Raw genomic sequence first — 13,479 nt, 5'->3', positions numbered from 1 at the left:
ATCACACTTCCTTAGGTGAGATGACTAGCAAACTCACTACGAGGCCTTTATAAAGAATCTCGTTGGTAAGGAGTAACCACGAGGGTGGATCGGCGACTATGGAGCAGGTCTAGTGGGCGTCAAGACACGGAGCACAGACGAGGCCACTCAGTACGAGGGCCATAGAAGCTTACCTCCCCTGCCCCGCAGGTAAGTTACTCCAAACCAAAAAGACCTAATTATTACGCCAAGACCGTCCCATTCCAGTCTCGTGGTAGCGCTGTTGTCCCAGGTTGTCGCTCTATGAACCGGTCCTTATGAAGAGTGGCCAACCAAGCACTAAGCACCGTGCTGGCCCCCTAAACCATGTTTCTAACAAAACATATTTTAACGAGATGTGAGCCACTCAAGCACGGAGCACAGAGGGCCACTCCCAGAATTAAGTTGCAATAAACCATTAATCATATTAATAAAAAAGGACCAAGTGTGTTATAGCGCAGCAACCTAGCACAACTAACCAAAATGCAACCCAAGGGATATATATATATATATAAAGGATATAAAGTGGCTAGGAAATCCTTATAGGCATACAGTATTAAAATGCAATATGAAATTGTATTTAAAGTGATAGGTGGTGTTCATGTTATACTTGCCTTCCTCAAACTGCTCCTGCTGCTGCTCAAACTGCTCAGAAGATGGCTGCTGCTCCGGGTACTGGTACTGGGGCTCCTCAGATGGATCAACGTCTACTCATGAACACATGGCCAAAAACAATACACAACATAAACATACAAGCAAACAAGTGCAAACACTAAGAAATAGTACAACAATACATAAAAAAACAGCAAACAAAACTAGGCTATAACTATTCTACGCGTTACAATGATCGCGTGGACATAAAGAACGCCTAAAACGGAGCTAGAACGCGAAAACTAGGCCTAAAACAGGGTCCAGGGACCTATCTGTAAGAAAATAGAGTTTCTAGGGGTTTTCTGCAAAAACCGAGTACCTAAACGTAAATAAACCTTAGTTCTAGGGTCTATCATGCAAAAACAGCAGGTCTGGACGGCGGGTTCTAATAGGGAAAAGTGCAGGGGTCTAAGTGTTAAAACCTGGGTATAACTGGAAATACTTTCACACTATTGTGGACTGCGGGTTGATTCGAGTAAACAGTAGGGGGTTTCCTGTAAAACAACCAGCGCTGACCGGTATTTGGATTAGTTGACCTCAGGCCGAACAGATCTGGGCCGCAGATATAGGATTGGGTGGTCGGGATCTAACAGGGCGCGGGGGCGGCGGCGCTGACACCGGAGCTGGAGCTTCCGCGGTGGCGCGCGGTTGGATCTCGCCGGAGTTGAGTAATCCAGCCCCACAGGGGCTTATTCGGGCCAGGGTTTGGCCGTGGAGCACCACCGTGGCATGTGTAATCCACTGGCGAGCTCGGACAGGCGGTGCGGGGCTGGGAACAGGGACTTCGGGTGGTGCGGCGGCACTGCAGCGGAGGTGCTCGCCAGAGCAGGGTGCTGGTGCCGTTCTAGGGTCAGTTCTGTGCGTACAAAGACCGGAAACGAAGGCGCGGGTGTGTGTGAGGTCAGAACGCGGCACGGGCAGGGCTGGGCTGCGATGTCGAGCATCCGCCACGGCGGAGCTATGGCGGCGAGGTGCCGGCATGGGGTGCTCGGCCCCTGGAACGGACTAAGGGCCCTAGGATCTAGCGCAAAAGGTAGAGCGGATCGGAGTGTGGCTCACCGAGGGCGCGGGGCGGTGTGATTAGGCACACAGGGTGGTTGTTGAGGTGGAATCGCGGCGGCACAGGGGTGGGTCGACGGCGCTCCTCCACGAAGAATCCCGTGCACAGCGGGGCCGAGGGCGGAGAAGAAAGGCTCGGTGATGTTCCTGGTCCCATGGCGATGCTCCTGCGCGGCTTGGGCGGGGCTCCGGTGCGGCGGAGCGGCGTTGCCGTGGCGGGGTGCTCTGCTCCGAGCAGAGGCAAGGCGGCGGCTGCGGCTAGGGTTTGGGCGGCGCTGGTGCATAGGATGAGGAGTAGGGAGGTCCGCGGGGCGGTTTAAAGAGGGCGCCGGAGATCTCGGCGGGCGGGCCAGGAAGGAAGGGCCGCGGGAAACATGGCCGGAGATCTCGGCCGGTTTCTTTTGCGCGAGCGAGGAACGCGGGAGGAGGAGGGCGAAGCTAATCGGTGGGCTAGCGTAGTCAGTGAGGGGAGGCCGACGCGTGCGAGGCGCTGAGCGCGCGGCGCTGGGCTGCTGCGGGGAGGGTGGCGTGCTGGGCTGGGCCGCGTGCTGGAGCAGGCCCGGGCGCTGAGAAGGGAAGGCCGAGCGGGCCGCGCACGGGAGAGGGTAAGAGGGAGTGGGCCGCCTGTGGGGAAGGGACAGAGTGGGCCGCCGGGTTGGGCTGCCATCTGGGTTTGGGTTTGGGTTTGATTTCTCTTTTCTATTTCCTATTTCAATCTAACTCAAACCAATCAAACTATTTGAATTCAAATTCGAATTTGAATTCAACCCTAACACTCAAACAAATAAATTAATGCACCAGCATGAAAGCAACAACAAAATTTTTAAACTTAGACAAATTTTAATTACTTGTAAAACAAAATTAGACTAAATGCAAGACTAATCATAATAAACCTTAGAAAATTAAATAAAGCCAATTAAATTTATTATTAAATGCTGGAATTTAAATTAGGGTGTTACAAAGTTCCTAGGAAATGGCATCTCCGGTAAAGAGACTAAACCTTGTTACAATGTATTTAGGGAGAAGGAGAAATTCCTTTTCAAAATGCAAGAAGAGGACTTGCAAGGATTTTACTGTAATATGCCTCCTTGCTCTTGAAGGATGGTGGTTGATTGATTTTGAATTTTGACTGAAGGATGGTTGAGTTCTTGTACAAAGACTCCAGGTGGTACATTGGCCCGAGTAGATCCAAGTTTGGAATGGACATCAGCTGCCACAATGTCATCATGATCAACATGGTGGATTTCCAATCCTGAGAACTTGTTCTCGAGTTTCTAGATTTCTTCTATGTATGCATCCATTGTTTCCTTGTTAATATCCCACTCTTTGTTGACTTGCTGGACGACGAGTAGAGAATCGCCGTGTACCAGTAGTCGTTTGATGCCGAGGGAAACCGCCAGGCGGAGCCCGTACAGGAGTGTCTCGTACATGAGCTGTTCTTCCTTGGGAGAGATGAATAAAGCTCCCGTGCCACCTCCCCCAAGCTTGACTGAACCGTCAAAGTACATTACTTAATGCTCTGGAACATTAAGAGGTGCTGGGATTTGGTTCTCCCGCCACTCAGCTAGAAAATCGACTAGTGCTTGCGACTTGATAGCTATTCTTGGCTTGAACTTAATTTCCAAGGCTCCCATTTCTACTGCCCACTTTGAAATCCTTCCTTTGGCATACCGATTGTGGAGTATATCTGCCAATGGGAAGTCAGTGACAACTGAGATCTTGTATTTGTCGAAGTAGTGGCAAAGCTTCCTGGAGGTGATTAGGATTCCATAGAGAATTTTCTGAATTTAAGTGTACCTGACCTTTGATTCAAAAAGTACTTCACTGATGAAGTATACTGGTCTCTAGACGCCATCAGCGTGGCCTTCCTCCGGTCATTCGACCATGATTGTTGTGCTAACAACATGGGTAGTCGCAGCGATATAGAGGAGTAGTTTCTCTCTAGGTAACGGAGGTGTGAGTATTGGTAGTGATTGGAGGTGATGCTTGAGGTTCTCGAGTGCTTCCGCTGCCTCTGTAGTCCACTCGAATTTATCTTGTCGTTTAAGAAGCTTGAAGAAGGGCAAACCCCGTTCGCCAAGTTTGGACAAGAATCTGTTTAAGGCTGCCATGCAGCCTGTAAGCTTCTGGAAATCCTTGACTGTTGCTGGATGGAGCATCCATGGACATGATGGCATTGGTCATCTTTGGGTTGGCCTCGATTCCTCGATGGCTGACGATGAATCCGAGTAGTTTCCCAGAGGGTACGCCAAAGATACATTTGGTTGGGTTGAGTTTACAGCAGAATTTGCGGAGACTATTGGAGGTTTCTTCCAATTCAGATATGAACTGATCTTGGCTATTGGTCTTGACAACGACGTCGTCAACGTAGGCTTCAACATTGCGATGTAGCTGATCAGCAAAGCATAGCTGTACCGCACGTTGGTATGTAGCTCCTGCATTTTTCAACCCAAAGGACATGGTTTTGTAGGCGTACGCCCCGTACGGGGTGATGAATGCCATCTTGATTTAGTCTTCTTCTATGAGGGCGATCTGATGATAACCCGAATCGCAGTCGAGGAAGGATAGCAGGACGCATCCTGCTATGGAGTCGATTACTTGATCCATGCGGGGTGATCCTTTGGGCAATGCTTATCAGATCGGTGTAGTCGATTCACATCCTCCATTCATTGTTGTTTTTCTTCTGGACAAGTACATGGTTTGCTAGCCACTCGGGGTGGTAGACCTCCTTGATAAATCATGGTGCGAGTAGTTTTGCCAGCTCTTTCTTGATGTCTTCTCGCTTGTCAGGGGAGAATCATTGTAGTCGCTGCTTCTTTGGCGTAGCTTTAGAGTCGACTTTTAGTGCGTGCTCGATCAACTCCTTGGACACCCCTGGCATATTCGCTGGTTTCCATGCGAATATGTCCCGATTGGCCCTAAGGTAGTTGACGAGCTCGAGTTCCTATTTGTCGCTCAAGCCTGCTCCTGGTTCAAGGAAGCAGGTCCATTGATCCTCCCTGGAGAAGGTGATAGGGACCTCTCTGTACTTCAAGGGTCTCTGAATTGCAGGTTCGACTGAAAGGATCTCCTGCAGCAGCAACTTTTGGGTACGCTTGGAGAAGCTTGGATCTCCCCCAAAGATGGCGTTGACCATGATTTCGGGCTTTTGGAACCCGTCAGGATCTTTCTTGTCATCATCATCGTCATCCTTATTCGGCTTCTTCTAGTGCATTTGGCAGAGGAGGCTGGAGAGACTTGCGAATGAGTGTGCACTCAAACATCGAGTGGTTACTCTTAGGGTGGATCGAGCACTTCTTGTTGTGCATGACCTTTTCGAACTGATCCTGAGGCTTTCTAGCTTTTCTACCGCGTGGGCTACGATAGATAGCCCCGACGACATCATTTGGCTTACGCTTGCGCACGGGATCCTGCTGGTTACTGCTGCCTCCTCGATCATTGTTACGCTTCCCATTATTATTATTGTTACGACGCGGGAAACAACTGCGCTCTTGTTCCTCCTCGTCTACCCAGTGCTGCATCATGTCGCGTAGCTTTACCACTGTTTTGGGACGGTTTCATCTGAAATCACAGGTGATGCCATCATGGAAGTAGTCGATCACGTCCTCGTCCGAAACATTTGCGATGGTGGCCCTTGTGTCGAAGAAGCGCTTGATGTAGGACCTCAAGGACTCATCTGGCTCTTGTTTGCACATTGCAAGAGCGTGGCGAGTAGCCACCCGATGTAGGGATCCTTGAAAATTGTCGATGCAGACCTTCTTGAGATCCTCCCAAGAGTGGATGGATTCACGCTTCAAGCTCTTCAGCCAAGTGAGTGGCACGGGTTCCAGGACCATGGGGAAGTAGAGGACCTTAGTAGAGGGGTCTCCTCCTACAACATTAATAGCTATCAAGTATAAACATAACCGTAATACTTTTGGAGGTTAGTGGGTTTAAAGTCCTTCGGGTACTGGACATTGTCAAAAACGCTGCTGAGGACTGGAAATCGGTTGGAGTTATCCGAAGGGCGCGATTGATGTCTTGCGTTGATGATTTCCTGAGCGTCCATCACGGAATCGGCTACTTCCTCATTGTTGGGTCCACGGCTGTTGTTCAGGCCGTGATATGGTTGGTTCCTTGGTGCTTGATTAGCTCCGGGTTGTCCACCTCTAGGACGCTGGCCGCTAGCGACTTCTTTGTGGCAGAACCACAAAAATTAATCCGGATTAAATGCGTAAACCATCACTAATATCGCTAAAATGGTTAATACGCACTTAAGACAGAATAATTTGACACTCTGTCGGGTAAAAATCCTGATAAAACCACTTGATTTCGGATCGAAACAACATACCTCACGGGAAGGTGAGTCCAGAGATTACAATAACTATAATATAACTTTAATAGTAAAAGTTAATACAAACTAAGTTTAAGAATTCAAACAGAATATCTCAGAAATTGGAAGAAGAAAATGACAACTAGCGACGATATATGACATCATGATGAAGCCCGTACATGACGTCAATCTCACCAAGTTACCTGAAAACAAAGTCACAAGCAAGACTGAGTATACTAATACTCAGCAAGACTTACCCGAAGAAGGGTATATAATATCCCTTTAACTAGACATGCAAAGGCTTGTGAAAGCTCTGGGGTTTACTTTTGCTGAAAAGCAACTAAAAGTATATCTTTAATTTCAAGTTTTAGCTTTCAAATTCTAGTTTCATTAACCATTCTAAGTTTGCACCTATCTATATAAGCATGGTAGAATTATTTGGATCCAACCATATTGAGATCATCATTGTTCCACTTCTTACTCTATGCAGCAAAGGGATTAAGCAGTCTCATACATTGTGAGAGGTGGACGATTCTGAATCGAAATTCCAAACCTTGCAAGGATAAACCTAACACACACGCTTGGAGTACCGTTGAGTCACTCCCAAGCAACCGTTGGCTTCACATTTCGGTTCATGGACAGGCCCACTTTCCCCGACTATAGGTGTTGGTGCTCCTTAAGTACCCATTTTATCTCTTGTTTATCCTTGATAATGGCATGAATTTAATATCAAAATCACTAACCATCCTAACCCCAGCCTAATTAGTGGTCATTTTCACACTTGCACATATATTTTGGAGGAACTTCATTTTTGCAGGTTTTTGGCCTATTTTGGAGCATGAAATGACGAGGCCCGTGATCGAGCGCCAACATGAAGAAAGACGAAGGCCAAAGCCCAAAGGAAGGACCAAAGCCCATGTTGATTCGAAGCCCATTCATGCACATCCATCCTCCAAGAGAGCCCAAAGGACTGAGCCCATGAAGATGAGATCAAGATACTTCGGGATTAAGCAAAACAAATGAAGATTTAAGGAAGGATTCCCTATCCTATCCTTTCCTCGAAGATATATCCAAGATAACGACGTCCAAAGGGGTGCAATCGTGAAGGACATAAACTCTAGAAGATGAGAGGAGTCTACACGCAAAAGATGAGACTGAGGCGGGCCCGAAAGAGGGTAGGCCGGCCGGCCTAGGCCCATGAGCCGGCCGGCCTAGCCCGTTTCCGAGGTGGTTCGGCCTCCCCTTCGACCGGTGGCTTCCTTGGCTTATAAATAGCTCACACCTTATTCAACTCGGGGCATCCATCCACCCAGAACTCGACGAAAACCTAGGGCCAAGTCCGGAGGGAGACGACGGCCGCCGGAAGTCTTCGAAGTTGTCTAGGAGATGGCTTAGGCCACCCCTAGCCGCCATGGCCTCCCTGCGTGGTTGTGCCATGGTGGAGTTCATGAGCTAGTTGGAGTCGTCAATGGTATGTACTCGGTGGTGACGATCCAAACGAATCTATTATGTGAGTAATGACAATCATGTCTTCCGAATCTTTTAGCGACCATGTTCTATCTTTCAATTTCGTTCTTTTCTTTGAGTTTGCTTCATCCTAGATCTATTATCGAGATAGATCGCTTAGCATGATCTTGTAGTCATGGTGGCTAGAGGTTCATGGCGGAACTACCAAAGGGGGTTCGACTTGCTTCAGGGTGCTTTCATCCAAAGGGGGGCGTCGTGACACGGTGATGCTTTAAGTAGATGGGGTATCGAAGGATCGGATTGGAGATTTTGGGTTTAAAGATGCCATTGATTGAGATGCAATATTTATTTGCTCGTTAGCTTGAACTACAACTAGATGACGATAGGCCAAGTCATGTCTTTGGTTTTGCTATGGTTACGCCTATGTTCATGGATGAGATCAACCTTTACACAACACTCATATCTATTAAAGGTTTACTCTATATGTGCAATTCATGCTTCATGTTAGGATAGATCCGTTAGATTAGATGGAAAACCTTGGGTAGTTCTTTGTCGATCCACGGATTGATAAACCTTGGAGGAATACTCTAAGGGAAAAGCTACACGATCCCGTACGCTTGTGGTATATAAATTGGGGCAAAAAGGAGCGTCAACAAGCTTTTCTGGCGCTGTTGCCAGGGATTGGCAACTCGAACCCTAGGGCAATCTATCTAGTTTTTTTGGACTAACCCTAATTTTTATTATTGCATATACCCTTGTTTTCTTGTTTGTGTCCTTGAAAGCAGGTGGAAAAAGCTAGACACCAAACTTGGACTTTGAGAAGTCCATAATCCACTTCAACAAATTTCAACAATCAGCAACAAGATGATCGAGGATCCTCGACTTGGAACATCGACAACGTCCACATCGACATGACGGCAACAACATCAAGATTCGCTCTTTAGTGGTAGGTGCTAACTTTTGTTAGTGGCCCAGCATCCGCTATCGAGTCCCCAATCCCCAAAGCAAAAGATGATAAATAAGGTATGCCGCCGTGTTAATTGATTTTAAAGACTGATGTTTTTGGGTAGAATTGTTTGTTCAAGCAATAGGTATGAAGCTTGCCCGCGAAGAAAATCGTGCGATCATCATCATCTATGAGGTGTTACTATTGTGATGAGTTTTTCGTCCAAGATCAGAGTAGTACCATGAGAAAATAATAGATTATTTTGAAGCTCCATCAAGTCTTCTTTCCAACGGATCAAGAACCGTCAACTTTGGAGATCGGTGTGAAGAGTTATGGTAAAATCTTTCAATGCTGCGCATTCTGAAATCCCTCTGGACAGATTGCAGCGCCGTAATAAAACAAGCATAACTTCTTTATCCGGAGTCCAATTGGGACGAATAACCACTTGTTGAAAAGATAATTTGATGCACCTTGCAATGGAGTAGAAGTTTGGTACATGTTCTGCACTGGATGAAGGGGAATTCAACGAGGACAGAGACAGTTGCAACCGATGAAGAAGGTGATGACGATGTCAAAGGATGATTGGAAGGCTGTGAACGCAAAAGATGATGATTTGAAGTTGACCAAAGCAGGAGGCAACAAGATTAGAAAAACCACGACACCACCTATCTTCTCCAGTGGGATGCTCAATATACTTCTAATCAAGTGATGCTATCAAGGAAGGAAACTGTTCGGATCATCAACACGAAGCACAGGAGCATCTTCCAATCCCGACACCATGGGTAGAGCAAGAACAATGGAGAAGACACATCATTGAAGCCGTGATATTTGCTGGTAATCATTGGTGATGACCTTGAAGCCTAGGGACGCATGACACTACGTTCCAAAGACCACATGATCAAGATCATTGACATCTTCGGATGAATTAACGAGAAGATATTGTTCTCATCAATGTCCAGCTCGACCTCAGAAGCAAATAGCAGCATATTTTTGGATATTCAAAAGCTCCACAGAGTTCCTGTTCCAACGAACTAAGAACCAAGTAAATCGGAGATTCCTATGAGCGGTTATGGCCAAAACATTGAAGGGTGTGCACTCTGAAAACTTCTGGACAGCACGAAGCGCCAAAAGTGAAACGGGCATAACTCCCTCGTTTGGACTCGGTTTAAGATGAATAACCACTCGTTGGAAAGGTAATTTCATAAACATTTCAATAAATCTATATTTTGGTATATGTTCTGTTGAGTATACAGGAGATATTCCATGAAGAAGAGTCAGGAGCAACGCGATGAGAACAAGATAGAGAAGATGACGATGACAACAATGAATGTAAGCTTGGGCGATGCTTTCATCAAGCGTACATGATAAAATTCGGAGGCTTGGAGCAGAGGAAGAACCCCAATGACATTAGCAAATGATGGCACAAGCGGTTGAACCTTGACAAACAAAGATGTTGCAAACTGTAACACCCTAATTTAGATTCCAGCATTTAATAATAAATTTAATTGGCTTCATTTAATTTTCTAAGGTTTATTATGATTAGTCTTGCATTTAATCTAATTTTGTTTCACAAGTAATTAAAATTTTGTCTAAGTTTAGATTTTGTTGTTGCATTCATGCTGGAGCATCTCTTTTATATGGTTGAGTGCTAGTGTTTTGAATTCAAATTCGAATTTGAATTCAAATAGTTTTGTGTTGAGAGTAATTAGAACCTAGAAAGGAAAAAGGAAAGAAAACCCAAAGCAACCCAACCCAGCTTGAAACCCGGCCCAAACCCCAACCACCAACCCAGCCCAGCTCTTATCCCTTTCCCCGCGGCCCATTCCTCTCCCCTGCACCAGCCCAGCGGCCCGGCCGCGTCATCCTTCTCCCCCTCCCGCGTTCGGCCCAGCGCCACGCGCTCGCCCCGCGCGTCCCGCACTCAGTGCCAGCGCCGCAGCCCAGCCCGCAGTCAACCCCGTCTTCCCCGCAACCGCGCTGGCGCAACGGCCACGCGAGTCTCGACTGGAAATCTCGCCAGACTTCCTATCCTGGGCACGCACGCCGAGATCTCCGGCTCGGCCCCTTTTAATCACCCGCGTCACACCCCCTGGTACCCTAATCCCCATCCCGCAGCCGCCGCCCCAACCCCAGTTCCACGCTGCATCATGCCGCCGGAGCAGGACCTCTGCGCCGCCACGACCCGCCGCCGAATTCCGCCGCCGGCGCCGCTGCGTCACGCCACAGCCCATTTCCAAGCCTGGTGAGCATCCCCTCGGCCTCTCCTTCTATTGCGCTAGATGTCTTCGCGTGTGACGCACCCTACGTGCCCCGGCCACGCTCGCCGGCGCTTTCCACTGCCGCCGAGCCGCCCATGTCGGCGAGAATCCCTCTCCCAGCCCCGCAGCGCTCCGTTGAGTGCCCCAGTGGCTTACGCATGCCACGGGCATGCTCCAGAGCTAAGCCGCAGCCCAAATCGGCCACGGGAACGCCGATTTGGCCTTCTCCGGCGCAGCGCCGCCGCGGAACTCCTGTTCCGGCGATGTTCCGCCACCGCTGTCGCTTGCGTCAACCCTGAGCCGCCAAATCTTGAATCAACGCGCTAGATTAGATCGTGGTCCAATCCTATCTGAACCGCCAGATCGCGATCCAACGACCGAAAATCGAAGATACCGGTTCGGCCGGGACGATTTGCTAAAGAGCCCCTGCGCTTTTTGAGATTCAACCCGTGGTCCTAGGCAGTACAAAAATATTTCCAGATAAGCCCAGAATTTATCGTTTTAACCCCTGAGCTTTCTCAAATTAGTACCCGCCATCCAGTTAGGGCCTTTTTGCGCGTCAGCCCTCGGTTTTTGCAGAAAACCCCCAGAAACATAGTTTTTCTTGCAGTTAAGCCCCTAAAACTTGTTTTAGGCCTAGATTTTGCGTTTTAACTCCGTTTTAGGCGTTCTTTATATCCACGCGATCGTTGTAACGCGTAGAATAGTTCTAGCCTAGTTTTGGGTGCTATTTTCATGTATTGTTGTACTGTTTCTTAGTTTTTTCTATTGTTTGCATGTATGTTTATGTTGTGCCTTGTTTTTGGCCATGTGTTCGTGAGTAGACGTTGATCCATCTAAGGAGCCCCAATACCAGTACCCGGAGCACCCATCTTCTGAGCAGTTTGAGCAGCAGCCGGAGCAGTTTGAGGAAGGCAAATATAACATGAACAACACCCATCACTTTTAAATACATTTTCATACTGCATTTTAATACTGTATGCCTATAAGGATTTTCTAGCCACTTTATATCCTTTATATATATCCCTTGGGTTGCATTTTGGTTAGTTGTGCTAGGTGCCGCACTATAACACACTTGGTCCTTTTTAATTAATTTGATTAATGGTATATGCAACTTAATTCTGGGAGTGGCCCGTTTGAGTGGCTCACGTCTCGTTAAAATATGTTTTGTTGGAAATATGGTTTAGGGGGCCAGCATGGTGTTTACTGCCTGGTTGGCCACTCTCCATAAGGACCGTTTCATAGAGCGACAACCTGGGACAACAGAGCTACCACAAGACTGGAATGGGACGGTCTTGGCTTACTAATTAGGTCATTTTGGTTCGGGAGTAACTTACAAACGGGACAAGAGGGGGGTCGAGCTTCAATGGTCCCTACGCTACGAGGCTTGGTCTGTGTACCCCCTCGAGGTGGGCACCATCGTTGCATTGCCTGAATCCTTAGCGGTTACACCTTACCAACGTGATCCTTTGTAACGGCCTCATAGTGAGTTTGCTAGTCATCTCACCTAAGGAAGTGTGATGAACAACTAGCGTAGCTCACGACTTGTGGGTAAAGATGTGCAACCTCTGCAGAGTGTAAAACTGGTATACTAGCCGTGCTCACAGTCATGAGTGGCCCAGATCCTCCTTTTGATTAGTGGGGTTATCTTCCTTTGGCGAGGGGGGTTCCCCTGGTGGTTGGTTTGGTTTGGTTCTCAGTAGTATCATAATTAATTCTGATTAATTACTATGTAACTGGGGTTTATGGTAATTCATCAACTTGTAGTAGATAGCTTTAATAAAATTTTGCCAAGATTAAAAGCTAATGCAGTTGAGTCAGCCAACCTTAGAGCCTCATAGTTTGTGTTATACTTGTTGAGTACAAGTTGTGTACTCACTCTTGCCTACTCTACTCTTTTTCCTCTTGTTCTTTTGGGGATACTCTACTGCTGCTCAGTTCCTGCCGACGCGAGGGAGTTCACCTGGAGCTACCAGGAGTACGAGGACATCTAGGCGTTCGTCTCCTAGTCGACGTCCCTGTGGCGCCCAGCTTCGTCGAGAGTTTACGTATATGTTTTTACGCTTCCGCATACTCTGTATCAGACATTTTGTCATTATTGTAATAAATAACATTCGTACTCTCTTTATTATATCTTTTTATGTGATATGTGCTGTGATATATTGTTCATTCTGTTGTATATACGTGTGACTTGATCCTGGCACGTATATGATTGCTCGGTTTATGTCCTTTTATAAACCGGGTGTTACAGAGTGGTATCAGAGCCGTATCGACTGTAGGACGAAAGCCTAGATAGAACCGGTCGAGTTTTAAGTCTTTTTCTCTCTTAGCCTTGTCTGCTGAAACTATTTTGCTATTATACTCCTTGAATTCCAAGATTTTTACTCGTCTTGCCTTGATTTCTCCCTATAGAATTAGTTTCCGTAGATTTTGGCCTAAAGTAAGTCGACTGACCATCATAGGTATAAGCTAGATGACCCCTTTATAATAGCACGATAGAACGTTCTGCGACGCGTTGTGTTAGTCGAGTCGTGTGTTAAACTCGGCTAAGTTGTGAAATTTGTATGCTTGTTATTATGCTACATGTTTGATTTGGATTTTTGAATGATTGCATAGCTTAGTAGTTAAAATTTGTTTAATGAAAATTAGTTTTAAGTTAAAGTTAATTAACTAATAAAATGAGTTAGATCATTGGGGGTAAAACCATCCACTCTATCCTATCTACTTTATCATGCCAAAGTCTTCCTTGCCGAAAGATATCATATCCG

The sequence above is a fragment of the Panicum virgatum genome, chromosome 8N (genome assembly GCF_016808335.1).
Source record: "Panicum virgatum strain AP13 chromosome 8N, P.virgatum_v5, whole genome shotgun sequence".
Lineage (NCBI taxonomy): Eukaryota > Viridiplantae > Streptophyta > Magnoliopsida > Poales > Poaceae > Panicum > Panicum virgatum.
This window is presented reverse-complemented; position numbering follows the sequence as displayed.